This window comes from Sus scrofa, chromosome 6 (assembly GCF_054392235.1).
Source record: "Sus scrofa isolate SSC_HxYL_T2T_F1_AM1 chromosome 6, Sscrofa_HxYL_maternal_Yorkshire_Landrace_v2.0, whole genome shotgun sequence".
Classification (NCBI taxonomy): Eukaryota; Metazoa; Chordata; class Mammalia; order Artiodactyla; family Suidae; genus Sus; species Sus scrofa.
The window spans coordinates 128,596,465-128,617,086 of NC_139388.1; the positions used below are offsets into that span (position 1 = coordinate 128,596,465).

At 35.2% G+C, this 20,622-nt stretch overlaps 1 long non-coding RNA gene across 6 annotated transcripts in view; it reads left to right on the top strand.

Annotated features, from left to right (window-relative positions):
• LOC110261200 (uncharacterized) overlaps positions 1-20,622 on the top strand; it is a 174,157-nt gene that overhangs the window by 67,878 nt on the left and 85,657 nt on the right. For 5 of the 6 annotated variants that reach the window (XR_002345101.2, XR_014805155.1, XR_014805156.1 and 2 more), the window contains one exon: positions 9,157-9,238. This is a non-coding gene — a long non-coding RNA (uncharacterized LOC110261200). Of the gene's footprint in view, positions 1-9,156; positions 9,239-15,230; positions 15,299-20,622 lie in introns of all 6 variants that reach the window. The other variant, XR_014805158.1, reaches the window with a different exon arrangement.

The window sequence follows — 20,622 nt, forward strand, 5'->3', positions numbered from 1 at the left end:
ATTTATTAAAAGTATTCAGTAAATTTTGTTGAATAGACTAATTGGATTTGCCACAGTAGGCATCAGGCTTCATTTAGCCCAAGAAGCAGCTTCTATCAGTAGCATCAGATGTTCTTTTAGAGTTGCAGGAATATCTATCATAGGGACAATTCAGATATTTGCTTTATTTATGAAAAATACCCATTTCTATCAAAGCCGATTATGCATTGTCCTCACTGATTTATGTAAAATTTCATTAAGGTGTTTTCACATGGACTCTGTTTCAGTGGGTAATAAAACCCCTTTATTAACCCTAAATTTACTACTGTAGAAATGTTAAGAGGATTCTCTGGGTAGAACAGTCCATGAGATCATCGTCTGTATTTTCTTCCCACCCTATAGGACAGTTTTAAACTTCAAGCCCCATTTCTAATTTTCAGTCTTCAGTCAATCCCTAATTCATTCATTTTGTTCATCATTCAATTGATAAATTTTTTTAAGTATTTTGTGTGCCATGCATCATAATAGGCGCTGGGTATTTAGCAGTGACAAAACACAGAAAATTCTCTACTCACATGAGGCTATCTTGAATGGAGACAATAAACTGAAGAAAACAATATAATTCATCTATCTATCTATCTATCTACCTATCTATCTATCTAGTATCTATCATTTATCGAACAACTATTCACCTAATTAATTATGCCAGACCATGTAAAGTGCTAAGGAGAAACTGAAGGAAGAATGCAGAAGAGGAAGTGTGGAATGGAGGCTGGTGGATAAAGAACAAAGGTGTCCACAGACAAGGTTGCAGTTTTACATAAGGTGACCAGGGAAGCCCTTTCTGAGTATGTGGATATTGGAATGAAGGTGGGGAGAAAGTGAGCAAGTAAATATATGAAAACAGCTTTCCAGGTAGCAGGGTCAGCAAGTGGAAAGATCCCCAGGCTGGGCTGTTCCTGGTTACCTCCAAAGACAAGGGGTAGTTCCAGACTGGAGACCTCAGATGTTTGCATGAACCTCTGAAGTCACTATCTCATTCTTTGACTGTCATCTTAATCATCCTTTTAACTCTCTTCACCAGAATTGTCTTAAGATATAGGAAACAGTACTGCAAAGGATGCATGCTGGTTTCCTACAGGAATAGTAACTCTTGGAATTTAGCTTTGTTTCTTCCCTCTTGAATTTTAATATTTTTTAGCCATTTACCTCTTGCCATGCCCCTCCTCCCACAGCTGTAAAGGCATAAGTTTTCCTTAAAGTTTGCATGGTGTCTTATCTTATGTTTAAGTTTTTAGGCCATTGTCAGTTTATTTCTGTGCATGGTGTGAGGGTATGTTCCAATTTCATTGATTTACATGTGTCTGTCCAGTTTTTCCAGCATCACTGGCTGAAAAGACTGTCTTTTTCCCATTTTTATATTCTTGCCACCTAATTGACCATAGGTGTCTAGGTTTATTTCTGGGTTGTCTTTTCTGTTCCTTTGGTCTGTATGTGTGTTTTGGTACCGGACTGTCTTGATGACTGCGGCTCTGTAATATTGCCTGAAGTCTGGGATATTTATACCTCCTGCTGGTTTTTGTTCCTCAGGATAACTTTGGCAATTCTGGGTCTTTTGTGGTTCCATATAAATTTTTGGATTGTTTGTTCTAGTTCTGTGAAAAATGTCATGGGTAATTTGATAGGGATTGCATTGAATCTGTAGATTGCTTTGGGTAGTATGGCTATTTGAATGATATTAATTTTTCCAACCCAGGAGCGTGGGATATCTTTCCATTTCTTTGCATCCTCTTTAGTTTCCTTGATTAATGTTTTATAGTTATCAGCATATAAGTCTTTCACCTCTTTTGTCAGGTTTATTACTGTGTATTTACTTTTGGGGGTAAGATTTTAACAGGTATTTTATTTTTATATTCCTCTTCTAATATTTCATTGTTAGTATACAGAAATGAAACAAATTTCTCAGTGTTACTCTTGTATCCTGCTACTTTGCTGAATTTGTTGATCAGTATGAGTAGTTTTTGTGATGAGTCCTTAGGTTTTTCTATATATACTATCATGTCGTCTGCATACAGTGACAATTTTACCTCTTCTCTTCCAAATTAGACACATTTTATTTCTTTGTTTTGTTGGACTGCTGTGTCTAGGACTTCCAATATATTTTCAATAATAGTGGCAAGAGGGGATCTATGACTTTTATTGATTTGCATATGATGAACCATCCTTGTGAACCTGGATGAATCCCACTTGGTCATGATATATGATCTTTTTTATATGTTGTTGGATTGGGTTGGCTAAATTTTTGTTTTTGAGAATTTTTGCATCTATATTCACCAAATACATTAGTCTATCATTTTCTTTTTTGGTAGTATCTTTGTTTTGTTTTGGTGTAAGGGTGATTGTGGCTTCATAGAATGTCTATGTAAGTGTTCCTTCTTACTCAAACTTTTGAAAATTTTAAGGAAGATGGATATAAGTTATTCTTTGTATGTTTGGTGGAATTCTCCTGTGAAGCCATGTGGTCCTGGACTTTTGTTTGTAGGGACTGATTTTATTACATATTCAACATTCTCACCTTAGGGCAAAGGACACGTATAGATTGAAAGTGAGGGAATGGGAAAAGATATTTCATGCCAATAGACAAGACAGGAAAGCAGGAGTGCAATACCCATGTAAGACAAAATAGACTTTAAAATCAAGGCCATAAAGAAAGACAAAGAAGGACACTATTTAATGGTAAAAAGATCCATTCAAAAAGAGGATATTACTGTAAACTAGCTACAATGGAGAAAATAAAAATCATTATAAAAAATAGAAGAGGGAGTTCCCATCGTGGCGCAGTGGTTAACAAATCCGACTAAGAACCATGAGGTTGCGGGTTCGATCCCTGGCCTTGCTCAGTGGGTTGAAGATCCGGCATTACCTTGAGCTGTGGTGTAGGTTGCAGACGTGGCTTGGATCCCACATTGCTGTGGCTCTGGCTACACCTCTGATTTGACCCCTAGCCTCGGAATCTCCATATGCCACAGGATCGGCCCAAGAAATGGCAAAAAGCCAAAAAAAAAAAAAAAAAAAAAGAAGAGGATATTACAATCATCAATATATATGCCCCTATTTTAGGAGCACCCAGATACCTACAACAAATATGAACAAGCATAAAAGGAGAAATTAATGGGAATGCAATAATAGTAGAAGACATTAATACCCCAAACACATCAGTGAACAGATCCTCTAAACAGAAATTGATAAGGCAAAAGAGATCCTAAATGACACAACAGAAAATTTAGCCCTAACTGACATTTTCAAGACATTACATCCCAAAAAATCAGAATATATAGTCTTCTCAAGTGCACATGGAACATTCTCAAAGATTGATCACATACTGGGCACAAAACTAACCTCAACAAATTTAAGAGTATAGAAATTGTTTCAAGCATCTTCTCTGACCACTATGGCATGAAACTAGAAATCAACCACAGGAAAAAAAAAAAAAATGATAAAAAAAACAAACTACATGGAGCTTAAAAAAACATGTTACTAAAAAAACCAATGAGTCAATGAGGAAATCAAAAGGGAAATTAAAAAATATCTTGAGACAAATGATAATGAAAACACAGCCATTTAAAATCAATTGGATGCTGCAAAAGCAGTGCTTAGAGGGAAGTTCAGAGTGATACAGGCCTTCTGCACAAAACAAGAAAAATCTCAAATCAACAACTTAACCCGCCAACTCAAAGAATTAGGAAAAGAAATACAAGCAAAACCCAAAGTCAGCTAAAGGTAGTAAATCATAAAGATCATAGAGGAAATCAATAAAATAGAGATTCAAAAACAATAGAGAAAATTAAAAACACAGAGCTCTCTTTGAAAGCATAAACAAAATAGACAAACCTATGTCAAGACTCACCAAGAAGAGAAAAATAATTCAAACAAAATAAGAAAAGAAAGAGGAGAAATCTCAACAGATACTGCAGAAATACAAAAAAAAAAAAAAAAAATAAGAGAATACTATGAAAAATTATATGCCAAAATTTGATGACTTGGAAAAAATGTACAAATTTCTAGAGGCATATAGCCCACCAAAACTGAATCAGGAATAAATAGATAAATTGAATATACCAGTCACTAAAAATGAAATTAAAACTGTAATATTTTTCATAAGAATTTTAAAATGTGCTTATGGAGTTCCTGTCGTGGCGCAGTGGTTAACGAATCTGACTAGGAACCATGAGGATGCAGGTTCGATCCCTGCCCTTGCTCAGTGGGTTAACTATCCGGCATTGCTGTGAGCTCTGGTGTAGATCGCAGACGCAGCTTGGATCCTGTGTTGCTGTGGCTCTGGCGTAGGCTGGCAGCTACAGCTCCGATTGGACCCCTAGCCTGGGAACCTCCATATGCCACGGGAGCGGCCCAAGAAATGGCAAAAAGACAAAAAAAAAAAAAAAATGTGCTTATTTCTTTACAATTTGCATTTTAATAGTCATAAATTATATTGCTATATAAGTAATTAATTTTGATGACAATATTTTTATAATGATTTTTATTTTTTCCATTATAGCTGATTTACAGTGTTCTGTCAATTTTCCATGGCACAGCAAGTGGCCCAGTCACACATACCTGTATACATTCTTTTTTCTAACATTACCTCACTCCATCACAAGTGACCAGACGTAGTTCCCAGTGCTATACAGCAGGAATCCCATTGCTTATACATTTCAAAGGCAATAGTTTGCATCTATTATCCCCAAAGTTCCAGTCCCTCCCATTCTCTCCCCTCCATCTTGACAGCCACAAGACTGTTCTCCAAGTCTAAGATTTTCTTTTCCATGGAAAGGTTCACTTGTGCCATATATTAGATTCCAGATATAAGTGAAATCATATGGTATTTGTCGTTCTCTTTCTGACTTACTTCACTTAGTATGAGAGTCTCTAGTTCCATCCATGTTGCTGCAAATGGCATTATTTTGTTCTTTTTTATGACTGAATAGTATTCCATTGTGTATATGTACCACTTCTCTTAATCCATTCAAAATGGATTAATAGTTAGTAGTTTCCATGTCTTGACTATTGTGAATAGTGCTGCAATGAACATGTGGGTGCATGTGTATTCCTCAAGGAAAATTTTGTCTGGATGTATGCCCAACTGTTGGGTCATTTGGTAGTTATATATATACTTTTCTGATTACCTCCATACTGTTTTTCATAGTGGTTGTACCAGATTACATTTCCACCAAAAGTGCAGGAGGGTTCCCTTTTCTCCATACCCCCTCCAGCATTTGTTGTGTGTGAACTTATTAATGATGGCCATTCTGACAGGTGTGAGGTGGTACCTCATAGTAGTTTTGATTTGCATTTCTCTAAAAAATGCTCTAATAAATGTTGAGCATTTTTTCATGTGCTGGTTGGCCCTCTGTATATCTTCTTTGAAGAAATGTCTACTCAGGTCTTTTGCCCATTTTTCAATTGGGTTGTTGGTTTCTTACCTGTCGAGTTGTATACGTTGTTTGTATATTTTAGAGATTAAGCCCTCATCTGTTGCATCATTTGAAACTATTTTCTCCCATTCTGTAAATTGTCTTTTAGTTTTTTTTTTCTTTTTTTTTTATGGTTTCCTTTGCTTTGCAAAAGCGTCTTGGTTTGATTAGGTACCATTTTATTTTTGCTCTTATTTCTGTCACCTTGGGATACTGACCTGAGAAAACATTTGTAAGGTTGATGTCAGAGAATGTTTTGACTGTGTTCTCTTCTAGGAGTTTGATGGTATCTTATCTTTTGTTTAAGTTTTTAAGACATTGTTAGTTTATTTTTGTGCATGGTGTGAGGGTGTGTTCCAATTTCACTGATATACATGCGTCTGTCCAGTTTTCCCAGCACCACTTGCTGAAAAGCCTCTCTTTTCCCATTTTGTATTCTTGCCTCCTTTGTCAAAAATTAATTGACCATAGGTGTCTGGGTTTATTTCTGGGTTGTCTATTCTGTTCCATTGGTCTGTATGTGTGTTTTAGTAAAAGTTCCACACTGTCTTTATTGCTGTGGCTCTGTAATATTGCCTGAAGTCTGGGAGAGTTATGCCTACTGCTTGGTTTTTGTTTCTCAGGATTGTGGATGACTGTGTTAATGTTTTTTTATTATTCTCTTTTTTTAAGTTTATACATTTATGTTAGTATTCAGGAGTGAATGAATTATCAGGATCTACTTTTGTTTTTATTTTGCTCTGGTGGAGGAGTAGTCCTTTTATTCCTTCCTTTTTACTTTCTCCTTTTTCTTTTTTTTCTTTACCTGTTTATTTGTTTATTTTTATTTTTTTACAGAATAAAATACATATTTTTAAACACAATTACATTCACACATTATTATATCATGGATCTTAAGAAACAGATTAAGTGACTCCCTCTGGAGAAGTGGAATGGAAAATATGCTGAGACAAATAGGAAATTTATTCTATACTTTATCCCATTTTGTATGGCTTTTGTCTTTACCATTTAGTATTATCTATTACATTTCATTTTTTCTTTAAAAATTAATATTGTATTAAAATTGTGTATATTATGCAACTAAAATTTATAAAGAAGAAAGCCTTATATACCATTAAATATTTTATATAGCATAATAAAAATAATAACTGGTAAGAATAACAAAAATAATACACCCTCTGAAAATAAGTAAAATATAAAATGCATAAGTTGGTTAAAAAACAGTGTAACTATATAAATATGTCCTCATAACTTGTTACATCTTATTGATTCTTCAATAAAGGCATTACACTATTCTAGATGATGTGATAAAGAAGACACTATAGACCTTACATTGTACCATGGAGAGAAGTGGTTATTAATAATACAATTTTAGAACTGTATTATTTAATTGTACAGTTGCATTATTTAATTATAATTATCATAAATTCTTTGATGGAGACGAAATCAGAATCAGATCTAAGAAGACTTCTGCATTCCAAGAATGATGTCAAATGACCCCCTTCATGGTGGATTATGCACTTATTTACTATGAGATATATTTCTTCTCCAGAGATTCCTTGTTTGTGTATCAATTGTAGATTTTTGGTTTGCAGTTATTCTGAAGTTTTGATATAAGAGTCTACATGTGTATGAGATTGTTTTAAGTTGTTGGTCTCTTAATTGCAAGTTCATCTCCAGTGTCCTGCATTTGTACCCATCTCTTCTCATGATTTCTGATTTTGGTAGTATAATTGTGCATGGATGATTTCATACCTTTACTGTATATATACCTTTACTGGTGAGCCTTGTCATTTGTGGAATTTTGTTTCCTGTTGCTGTCTTTTCTTTCTTGCCTAGAGAAGTTCCTTTAGTATTTGTTGTAAGGCTGGTTTAGTGTTGCTGAATTCTCTCAGCTTTTGCTTACCTGTGAAGGTTTTGCTTTCTCCTTCAGATCTGAATGAGAGCCTTGCTGGGTAGAGTAATCTTGGTTGGAGGTTTTTTCCTTTCATCATGTTAAGTATATCATGCCACTCCCTTCAGGCCTGCAGAGTTTCTGCTGAAAAATCGGCCAGTAAACTTATTAGGGTTCCCTTGTATGTTACTTGTTTCTTTTCCCTAGCTGCTTTCAAGATTTTCTCTTTGTCTTTAATTTTGGTTAGTTTGATTAATATGTGTCTCGTGTATTCCTCCTTGAGCTTATTTTATATGGAACTCGTTGTACTTCCTGGATTTGAGTGAGTGGTTCCTTTTGCATGTGAGGGAAATTTTCAGTTATTATCTCTTGGAATATTTTTTCTGTCCCCTTCTCTCTCTCTTCTTCTGGCACCCCTATAATAGGGATGTTGGTGCATTTAACATTGTCCCAGAGTTCTCTGAGACTCTCTTCATTTGTTTTCAATCTTTTTTCTCTTTTCTGTTCTGTATCCACAATTTCTACTAATTTGTCCTCCACCTTGCTTATTCGTTCTTCTGCCTCCTGTATTCTGCTGTTAGCTGCTTCTAGTGAATTTTTTATTTCCATTATTGTATTTTGCATCTCTTCTTGTTTAAGTTTTATATCTTGTATCACTTTGTCAGTGATTCCTGTAAGTTATCCATCTTTGCCTCCAGTGTATTTCCAATGTTTTGCATCATCTTCAGCATCGACAATCTAAAGTCTTTTTCCTGGAGGCTGAGAATCTCCTGATCACTTAGCTGATTTTCTAGGGTTTTTCCTTTCTCCCTCATCTGAGTTATAGTTCTCTGTCTTTTCATATTTATAGGTTTTTGGTGTGGTGACCTTTTTACAGATAATAGAGTTGTAGCATCTCTAAATTCTGTTGTCTGCCCCCTTTGTGGCTGAAGTCAGTGTGGGGGCTTGCTGTAGGCTTCCTGATGGGGGGTGCTGATGCCTGCCCACTGGTAGGTGGAGCTGATTCTATTCCCTCTATTGGGTGGGGCTTAGTCTCTGGATGGGATTAGAGGCAGTTGTGTGCCTGAGGGGTCTTTAGGTAGCCTGTTTACTGAGGTGTGGGGCTGTGATCACACCTGGATTGTTGTTTGCCCTGGGGCTTCTCAGCACTGACTATCAGGTGGGGCCAGATTTTCCCAAAATGGCCACCTCCAGAGACAGGCAAGCTGCTGAATATTTCCGAGAGCTTTGCTTTCAATGTCCATCCCTCACAAGAAGCCATATTCACCCCTCTTTTCCGAGGATGTCCTCCAAGAACTGCAGTCAGGTTTGACCCAGATCCCTAAGGAGACCTTGCTCTGCCCTGGGACCCAGTGCACATGTAAGTCCATGTGTGCCTTTTAAGAATGGGGTCTCCATTTCCCCCAGTCCTGTAGAGCTCCTGTGTACAAGCCCCACTGGCCTCCAATGCCAGATACTCCAGGGGCTCTTTCCCCCAGTGCCAGGTCGCTGCACATGAGGGTTTGATGTGTGGCTCAGAACTCTCACTCCTGTAGGTGAGTCTCTGTGAACCAGTTAGTTTTCAGCCTGTGGATCTTCCCACCCCAGAGGTAGGGGGTTGTTTATATCATGCAATTGACCCACCTACCTCTTGATGTGGCCTCCTCTTTTTCTTCTGAAGTAGGGTATCTTTTTTAAGGTTTCTGGTCCATTTGGGTGGAGATTGCTCAGCCTTTAGTTGTGAATTTTGTTGTTTTTAGGAGAGAAGTTGAGCTCCAGTCCTTCTATTCTGCCATATTAATCCTCTCTCCCATCCCTTATTTCTTGAAGGCTGTTGTATGAGAGACTCATTGGCCTATTTTCTGAAGTGTTGAAGCCTCATCCTTCTCAGGAAGAGCATCCAGATCCTCAGGTGGGTCCTTTCATGTCATGGCTGCTGGCTCTGAATCCAGTGTCCTTAGCACCTTCCTTCAGTGGCCACATCCCAGAGACCTCTCTCCTTTTTCTTGATTTAAGTAATTTTTAAATTTTGCATCACAGTAGCTTGTTGAGATTTCATGTTTTCTTTGATTAATTTTCATCAATTATATTTTATAAAAAAATCAACCATGTTTATTTATTTATTTGTCTGTGTTTTTTTGTTGTTGTTTTTTTGTTTTTTGCCTTTTTTAGGGCCACTTCCTGTGGGATATGGGAGTTCCCAGGCTAGGGGTCTAATCAGAGCTGTAGTCACCAGCCAACACCAGAGCTGCAGCAATGTGGGATCCAAGCCACATCTTTGACCTATACCACAGCTCACGGCAACACCAAACCTTTAACCCACTGAGCAAGGACAGGGATCATACCCACAACCTCATGGTTCCTAGTCAGATTCCTTAACCACTGCACCATGATGGGAACTCCCATTTTTATTTTTGATTTTAAAGTTTGTTATCAAAATGATAAAAAGACTTTTATATAGAATATATGTTTTATTTTATGTCTGTGGATACCTCACTATTAGTATATCTGACAGTGTATATCTGACACTTTTTCTCTTTTTTTTCTAGTAAACTAACCAGTTTAATATTTTATGATTTAATTTTTAAAACTTTAAGTCTACTTAGTACTAATACATTTTTTCTTTTCCCTTGCATTTATTTTTACATTTTGTTTATTTCCTTTCTTCTCTTTTCTCTGTTTATTTTTATTCTCTTTCCTATCTTTCCAAATTTACATCCTAATCAATTTATTTTCATTAATTCTTTTAGTGATAATAGTTTAAGACCATTTGTATTCCTCTGAGAAATTTTCAGCAGTATTTGATTGTATCTGATCTTCATCATCAATCCTTTGTAGCTACAATTACCCCCCCAATCCCATGCCCACCATTAGTCTCAGGACATTCAAGAAGTTTTGCAATGGCAATACCACCCATGAAGAAAAATCAGAATCTCCAAACAGGGTGCATTGGAATGTGATATGCACTGAATTTGAATCCAATTATCATATGAGTCATTTCACAAACTGGATGAGATGATGGAAATAGAGGGAGAATGCACAGAATTCATTATCTTCAGTGTTATTATAAGTTAAATATAAAACAATTGAAAATAATTTAATTTTGAATTTGAATCTCAAAATGAGTAAGCAGAGAGAGTTTACATAAATTTTGATGGACACTAACCTTTAGTACTTAACATTAGGGTTATCAATAAAGTTTTCTCCACTTGATAATTTTATTGCCCATCTTAGAGATTTATAACTTCTTCTATTCTTATGTTGAGAAATGCTTCAGGTATGACCCATGTATTCCCCTGAACCACTGGTTTTTAGCATATTTTTAACTTGAAAATGGCACAGTAAAATGGCAACACATTGAAAACTAGTATATAAAGGATGGCAGAATAATATATATTTCAGAAATTGAATGGATGGATTGGGGTAAGGAAACAAAATTCTAAGGGCCTAAAGGAGAGTTGCTAGTGAAAGCAGAAAAAACAAGAACAAAAACAAAAAAACCAAAACAGTGTTAAAAAAAAAAAAAGAAAAAGATGCCAGTTTTTATGTTAAGCAACAACCAAAACATGAGTTAGTGTCTACCTGTTTTTTTAACCCTTGTAGAGATAATTAACAAATATGTCTCTCTCTATAGGAACACTCTTTTCATCCCCTGACCAGCAGGTAACTCTAATTCCATAGATACAGGTCTAATTCCTTCTCCCTGGCAAAAGAGCTTACTGGAAAAACTACACTTCAGTCTTTCTTTTTCAATTACATCTACCTACTCCCAACAGGCTTCACCCAAACAAGTCCAAGGATTCTAAACAAGATGTTTTCCTTTTGAACATATTCAATTTGGCTCAGCCTCCCGGTAGGGCACTTCCAGTGTAATTCAATATAATTCTGGAATAAAATCAAATGATCTATGTGTCCTTTTTTACTATGAGAAAATTTCTAATATCATAAGGCAAATTTCTGATTTAAATGGGATTCACATTTAAAAATTATGTATACACTATAAAGCACAACAGATAAGAGATTCCTGTACACATTTAATTTATCCACTAAATAGAAATAACAGAAAATTGAGGCAGTATAAGATGAGACCATCTCTCATTTGTATTTATTAGTGAAATAAAACTGTATGTCATTATCGCAGGCTGGGTGAGCTAAAACTCTATATTGATAATCTGGGTATGCACATGATGATTTTAAAATAATAGAAAATAGTGACCCATTAATAAGTATATTTTAAATAATTCATGATATTATATTAAAATTTTCATGGTTTTCTTGCCTTTAGTAGTTCAGAGGATTATTTACAGACCATAGTAAAAAGGTCTAATTTAAGTCACATAGTCTTACTATGTAATGCTTTGTTGCAAACTGTGCTGGGCTACTGATCCATACTTCATTCACTTCATTCCATACTTCATTTGTATGTGAGTCAGAGGCAAATGAATTTATTATTGTAAACAAGAGCCAACAGATCTACCAAATTTCTGGGTTACAAGTACAGTCAAATCATTTGAGGTCAAGCAAAAGAATGGTATCTTTGGAATTCAGCAGATCATATCAGTATTTCCTATGTTCTTCTTGATTAGAATATTATAAAATATACATAATAAAATACATCGACACAGATATAGTATTTTTATTGAATTGTTGACAAAATATCAAAGATGAATTATTTTAGTGATGTCTAATTTACCACTGTAATTAATACTATTTACATGTACAATAGTTGATTTTTGTGTAAAGCAGTCTACTCCCTCCTCTTTGCTTACAATCTCTGTAATGAACAAGACATTGAAATAAAAGATCTGTGTGTTCTATTGTTCTGTATGTCTAATTTGGTACAAGTACCACACTGTTTTGATTACTGTGGTTTTGTAATATTGCTTGAAGTCTGGAAGAGTTATGCCTCCTCCTTGGTTTTGTTCCTCAGGATTGCTTTGGCAATTCTGGGTCTTTTGTGGTTCCATATAAATGTTTGGATTGTTTGTTCTAGTTCTGTGAAAAATGTCATGGGTAATTTGATAGGGATTGCATTGAATCTGTAGATTGCTTTGGGTAGGATGGCCATTTTTACAATATTAACTTTTCCAATCCATGAACATAGAATGTCTTTCCATATCTTTACATCTTCTTTAATTTCCTTGATTAATGTTTTAGAGTTCTCAGCAGGCATGTAAGTCCTTTACCTCTATGGTCAGGTGTATTCCCAGGTATTTGATTTTTTGGGGTGCAATTTTATTTTATTTTAATTTTTTTTTTTTTTTTGTCTTTTTGCTATTTCTTGGGCCGCTCCCGCAGCATATGGAGGTTCCCAGGCTAGGGGTCCAATCGGAGCTGTAGCTGCCAGCCTACGCCAGAGCCACAGCAACACAGGATCCGAGCCACGTCTGCAACCTACACTAGAGCTCACGGCAATGACGGATCATTAACCCACTGAGCAAGGGCAGGGATCGAACCCGCAACCTCATGGTTCCTAGTCGGATTCGTTAAATAAAAAAATATAGCGTGTTTTAAAATTGCACCCCCCCAAAATTAAATACCTAGGAATAAATCTGACCAAGGAGGTAAAAGACTTATATGCTGAGAACTATGAAACATTAATCAAGGAAACTAAAGAGGATGCAAAGAAATGGAAAGATATTCCACGCTCCTGGGTTGGAAAAATTAATATAATTCAAACAGCCATACTACCCAATGCAATCAACAGATTCAATGCATTCCACAGATTCAATGCAATCCCTATCAAATTACCCATGACATTTTTCACAGAACTAGAGCAAACAACCCAAAAATTTATATGGAACCACAAAAGACCCAGAATTGCCAAAGCAATCCTGAGAAACAAAATCAAGTAGGAGGCATAACTCTCCCAGACTTCAGGCAATATTACAAACCTATAGAAATCAAGACAGTGTGGAATTCATACCAAAACACACATACTGACCAATGGAACAGAAGAGACAACCCAGAAATAAACTTAGACACCAATGGTCAATTAATCTTCAGAAAAGGAGGTAAGAATAAAAAATGGAGAAAATGACAGCCTTTTCAGCAAGTGGTGTTAGGAAACCTGGACAGCCACATGTAAATCAATGAAACTGGAACACATCCACACACCATGCACAAAAATAAACTGGCAATGGCTTAAAGACTTAAACATAAGACAAGACACCATCCAAACTCCTGGAAGAGAACATAGGCAAAACATTCTCTGACATCAACCATACAAAAGTTTTCTTAGGTCAGTCTCTCAAGGTAACAGAAGAAAGAGCAAAAATAAACCAATGGGACCTAATCGAACCAACAAGCTTTTTCACAGCGAAGGAAACTATTAAAAAAAACAAAAAGACAACTTACAGAATGGGAGAAAACAGTTTGAAATGATGCAACAGACAAGGGCTTAATCTCTAAAATATACAAACAACTTATACAACTCAACAGATTAAAAAAACCAACATCCGAAGTGTAAAAAGGGCAAAAGACCTGAATAGACTCTTCTCCAAAGAAGATATACAGAGGCCAACAAGTACATGAAAAAATGCTCAACATCACTGATTTATTAGAGAAATGCAAATCAAAACTGCTATGAGGTACCACCTCACAACTGTCAGAATGGCTGTCATTAATAAGTCCACAAATAACAAATGCTGGAGAGGGTGTGGAGAAAAGGGAACCCTCCTTTACTCTTGGTGGGAATGTAAATTGGTTCAATCACTATGGAAAACAGTATGGAGGTACCTCACAATACTAAATATAGAACTACCACATGACCCAACAATCCCACTCCTGTACATATATCTGGACAAAGCTTTCCTTGAAAAAATACATCCTCCCGTATGTTTATAGCAGCCCTATTCACAATAGTCAAGACGTGGAACAACCTAAATATCCTTTGACAGATGAATGGATTACGAAGTGCTATATATACACTATGGAATACTACTCAGACATAAAAAATAATGCATTTGCAGCAACATGGATGGAAATATTTTTATTTAAATGTTTGGCAAAACTCATCAGTGAAACTAGCTGGTCCTGGAGTTTTCTCTATTGGAAGTGCTTTAATTACTATTCAATCTCCTTCTTCATTTTTGGTGTGTTCAGATTTTCCATTTCTTCATAATTCAGACTTGGTAAGATTTATATTTCTAGAAATATATCCATTTCTTCAAAGTTGTACAACTTTTTGGCATATAGTTGTCCATAGCAATCTCTTATATTCCTTTTTCTGTGGTATCCATTGTAAATATTTCCACTTTCATTTCTGATTTTATTATTTGAGTTGTCTCTCTTTACATTTTACTATAAAGATTTGTCAATTTCACTTGTTTCCATTAACCAGCTTTGTTTTATTGATCTTTTCTATTCTTTTTCCAGTCTTTCCTTTTTTAAAAAAAGTCTGCTCTGATCTTTGCTTTTTCCTTCTTTCTACTTAATTTGTGCTTAGTTTTATTCTCCTTTTTCTTGTTCATTGATGTGTAAAGTTCAGTCGATTATTTGAAATCTTTCTGTTTTCTCAATATAGGCATTTACAGTTAAAAATATCCCCCTTAATAAAAGTTTTTATTGCTTCTGATAGGTTATGGTAGGCTTTGTTTCCATGTTTGTTTATCTCAAGACAATTTTTTTATTTCCCTTTTGATTCTTTTTTGAGCCATTGTTTTTCAGGAATATGTTATTTAATCTTAACTTATTTGTGAATTTTTCAGTTTTCCTCTTATTATTGATTTCTAGTTAATAAGATCTACATCCTTTTTATGTTTTCTATTTTAAGGTCTGACTACTCTTTCCCTAGTCATTTGGTTCACAATTAAATATTCTAGATGAGACAAGCAAGAAGTTTGTCTCTTTGGCATTTTGTCCCACACAGCTGAGGAAATTCATCCACACACTTTTACTTGCAGGAGAAATTGCAGGCCAAGGAGGTTTCTCTTGGCACTGATCTGGACCTCCTTAGGTATAAATTATGCAGGTAAAGTAAAATTATTTTTCTTACCCCAATCAAAGCATCTAATCTCGATTGTGTGTGTGTGTGTGTTTAAGATCATCCATGGCATATGGACATTTCCAGGCTAGGAGTCAAATCAGAGCTGTAGCCACTGGCCTATGCCAGAGCCACAGCAACACCAAATCTGAGCCATGTCTGTGACCTACACTGCTGCTCAAGGCAATGTCAGATCCTTAAACCACTGAGCGAGGTCAGGGATTGAACCTGTATCCTCATGGATGCTAGTAAGTTTTGTTATCACTGAGCCATGATGGGAACTCCTAATCTCAATCTTTAAAGCACCTTTCTTTCTTTCCTTCCTTCCTTCTTTCTTTATTGCTTTCTTTTTCTTTTTTTCCCCTTTCCTCCAAATGTATGCTAGCTAAACTTTTTTCTGTTGAAATCCTAGAATTCAATAACTGCACTCTTGTAAATGTTTCATTATCAAAATGAGGAAAAAGTGGTAGAAAACTGTTTTTCCACAATGAGAACATCAGTTTCTCCCATACAATACTTCTTCATGGAAAGAAAGAGTGTAGGTGTAAGAGAACACATGACTTTTTATTGTGATATCTGAACACAAGTTGGACTATGTATATAGTACTTTGGTGCAATGTCTCTCTCTCCTCCCTTTTCTCACATTATCTCTGTCACTGAGATGACTTTATCCTACAAAATTTATGTTCAGGAACTTGAGATGAGCAAAGCAATACACACATGTGATGAATGGGTATTTAACTCACTGCACTTTTGCTATAATGTTAATAGCTGAAAAAATGAGGGTTACATTTCTCTAGAAAAGTGGAATCTAATTAGAATTTTTCATCATAAATTAATAACTGAAAAGAACTACTATCTAAAATCAGACATTTAGTCATTGTTATGAGAAGATTGTGAAAAGTTGCCTCTTCATCCTTCTCAATATCTCTCTGATTATGTGTTATTAGAGGCATTCTGTGCATGTGGATAATGTTGACTCTAATATCAGTACTTGTAATTGATTTAAAAATCATTTTTTTATTTGAAAGATATTTCGGAAGCACATTTTGCTTCTTTAGTGTTTTCTGATCTGTGTTGAGAGAGGACCTGTTAGATAATCCTAGAGATATGAGTAATCCCTGATTGCTTTAGAAACAATTTACACATGATTTTACCTCATATATGTACAAAGTGCTCTATTAACAGAACACCTGTTATCACATTTCAGTTCTGTCAGAATATACATTTTTTAGCTAGTCTACAATTTTATCTTAATCAAAACACCGTTGAGAAACCTCTGACTCTTCCTGTTCACTAAAACTCTTTCAGGTGGCCCATTGAATGGCATATCATTTAGTCAACAGATTCCCTTGCCTGTTCTCATTTGCAAAGGACAATCCTAAGCCATGAGGTGCGATACTGTCAGAAAAAGGAAATTCAACAGCATATACATTCTGATTGCCATTTGTCATCCAATTGTTGGGACATATTTTAAAGAAGCTAAATCAACTTCATATACATGGGTCAAGTACATGAAGTCATACGAAATACTCATTTTTTATTAACTGGTGGGATTTTATATAGCTATGTTCTTCAGAGTCAGCAACTGAACTGTACCATCATAGTAAGAGTTCTGAACTGTATATACAAGCAGCCTAGTTTTAAGTTGAAGACACGTGTGTATATAGCCATGCTCTTTTATTAATAATTTTAATTAAAATGTGAAAAATAAAATACTGTTATTTTAAAAGATCTTTTTAATTTTGTATTAATATTTCCAGTCTTTGTTTTCTTCTTTAATATCTGAGAAAATTAAAATAAAGTGATGAGTCAAAGACAATAAGAAAAATAGTAGCTCATCTGTAACAAATTCCTATTTAGTTTGTTTGATCTTTGTGTCTTTCCCAGTCAATCCTATTTAATTTAACTTGACATGTTTCCTTGCTATTCTCTACTTCCTATTATTGATTCATAAATAATACATACAGATTTATATTTCTAACTATAAACTGCTTTTGCATTCTTCATAGTGCCTAGCATAGAGCTTAGTGAACTGTATGCTATCACATATTTGTCACATGAATTTTTTCTTGAAAAACCTGATAAGTAATTGGAGATCTAATTGGAATCCCATGAGAATTCATGCTTCATATTCTTTCTACTTGCTCTCAAGACACGAAGATTGAGATTAGATCCACTGCTTACCTCTAAGGACCCAGTTATTGTCTCCTGACCATTTATCTTTACCTTGCCCACCTAATGATAATTCATGATTTTATGAATTCTATGCAACTTGCAGCCTATATGAGTATCTGAAAAATTTTATACAGCTATATTGTAATGTCCTACCAACTCTATCTTGACATTTGATTTTTTTTTTTCTAGAACACTGGGGTAACTTTCATTACTAATCTTATGAGTTTTAAAAGTTTCATTATAAAGTGAATCCACAGAAATTTGAAGATCATTAGTTATATCTTCAGGGGATAACTATGGTCACCTAGGAAAACCTCGTAAAGTTGTCATAAAATGATACCTAAGACACTATAAATGACTTATGAAAAAGAAATACTGCCAAGAAGGAATACCTTTGGTAGCTAAGGGTATAAAACATACTGTGTTTAGGAAAGAAGTGCTTAATGAAAGCACAGACATAAACTGTAGTGCTCCTTCCTAAACTGGAGTGGCACTATTAAAACCTGAAATAAAAAGGGTGGATCATTGGCAGACCAAGCATGATGGCAGAGGGGATTTCATCAGCTTCTTGGAATGGGTTCATTTTCCTTTTTATGGTTTTTATAAATAGGGTAATCTTGGAACAAAAAACATCCATTCCATCTTTTCAGTCTCTACAACAAAATCTGTTAATTCAAGTCCCAATGATTTTTTGATGATATATATTTAATTATTATCTTTCCAAGCCCTTCTGCTGTCCCTTTGCCAAAATTCTTCCTCTTCCATCACCTACATGTACAAAGCCATCTCAACAGGTAAGCATAGTAGTCTCATTGCTCTTTTTTGACTCTGCTACTGTCCACCAGGACAAAAAACAAAAAAACAAAAAACCAAAAAAAAAAACCTTAGGTATACTGTCCCTCCCTCAGCAGCAGCCTCAGCTTCCCACACTTCTACACTATAGTCCAAGACTGAGCCATTTAGCCCTTTCCTCTGTTCACCTTACCTAACTCCCTTTCCTTTGAAAACCTTTCTTTTTGCTTTTCTATTCTTTTCTTGACATTTATACCTCCTTCTTCACAAGATTGTCTGCATCACCTTTTTTTCCAGCTTAAAAAAACTACTGGAAATGGTGGGTGGTATTGATTCAAAGACCAAAGTCCATACACTATATATTTGGGTGATACAGCACAGTGCTAACAATTTGGTGAGCTTAATAGGGGACAAAATATAAGACTTTGTGTAATTGATACCTTATTTGAGACATAATTTTCTCCTTTTGAAAGGAGAACATTCCAGAGAGTTAGTATTAACAGCAATGAGAGAAAATTAGTAAGTAATAGCTTATGTGCTATGGTCTGTGGAAGGTTTCAGGATGCAATAGACCAGGGCTGGAGTGTGTGTATTTAGAGAATAAAGAACACATGATAAAACATTTTTAGAAGACTTTTGTTAGATGAGGATGTATTTTTCAACTAATGTATTATTTTCTTCCTCCAAAAAGTAAGGATTTTTGCATTCTGTTCTAATATTAAGTGATGTTCCTTAGGACATAGAAAGGGCGGGGTGGGAAGAAGAAAGAGGAGGGGAAAAGTTTTTCTATCTATCTATCTATCTATCTATCTATCTATCATCTATCTATCATCATCATCATCATCTATTTATCTATCATCATTAGGGAGAAAGGTACGTCATCCCAGAAAGGGGAAACAGAGCAAGTTTCAGAATTTTAGAGAGAGTTCTATAATTGCTTGCTAGAGTGTATGCAGAACAGAGATCTGCCTGCCTCCTGCCCTGCCAAAAAAGGGTACCTTTTTTTTTTGCGTTTGAAATATTAACAAAGAACCAACTCTAAACTCCCACATTTCATAGATGAGTGTGTTTTGTAAACCTAGATAAGTAGAAAGTGGCAATGTACTAAGTAAAGAATGAACTCAGAGAATTGCAAAGTTGACTGACAATTCCCTATAATTATTATGTTAAGCAATATTTCCAGATCAACACAGGTATCCCAGGGAGCACGAAACTATTGATACCCAACCAGAGTAATACAAGGAGAAAATCTATTGGACTAGATCTACTAGGCCAAATAATTTCCTGATGTTTTGGTAAGGATTGATACATGCTACTACTTGAAATATTCACCCTATCTGATACAACTTACTATATTTTTACTTAAATTAACTTCATAGTAATTTGCATAGCCATTTAATTGTTGTTAAAATACCAACATGAATACAATTGTTACATGATAAAATGCTGAAAGATAGAATGCCCACAGAATGTTTCATTAAAATATATGAACTTAGTGCATCTTATTTAACAATAGTAAAGCAAACATACTAAGGAGGCTGTCCAAAGGAGCTTTCCCAGAATGGCAGCTTAACGTGGGCAATAACTCTCTTACTGTTCTGCTCATGACCAACATATAAATTTGATAGTTGACACATTTATATTAAGCATGTTGGTTATACCTATAATTTTAAAGTATTTATACAACAGCTACTTTACTTGTTGTCTTCATAAAAACCAAAGGAGATTAAAGATAATTTGAAATATGATTATGCATTTTTCTTAATATAATAGATCACAGGGCTAATTACAATTAGTTCGAGTTTTGTGCAAACTCTGGGGTACCAGGAAGATAGGTTGACCTGATACGACAAAACTAAAATAGTGTTGGGGTCAACAATGATTAAAACTGCTAAACTAAGCAGAATCTGGAACTTTTCTAACTCCACAGTTATTTTCTCTACCATGCCTTCCAGGTGCTATGCAGTGACCCGATATCACTGACACCAAGAAGTTAGGATCATGAGGATCATGAACGTTAGAGTGGGATAAGATATTGGAGCTCTAATCTACTGGTTTACAACTTGTATTTCTCAGAGAATATCTTGTACTCAAACTATTTCTTGGAAAATGTCTTTCCTGATTCTCATACAGGAACAGCAAAAAAATGTAGAGGTAGCTAGGTTTTTCCTTTGTTTTCAAAAGTAAGTAAGAATAATTTTATCTTTAGGTATTTTATATAATAAATTACTAAATTATTTATAAGAATATCCTAAAATATTTTGGAAAACCAATGATGTAGTGCAGCATGCCAAATCCATCATCCTTTTGCATAATTCTGGCTTTTAGTTAGTGAGAAAGCA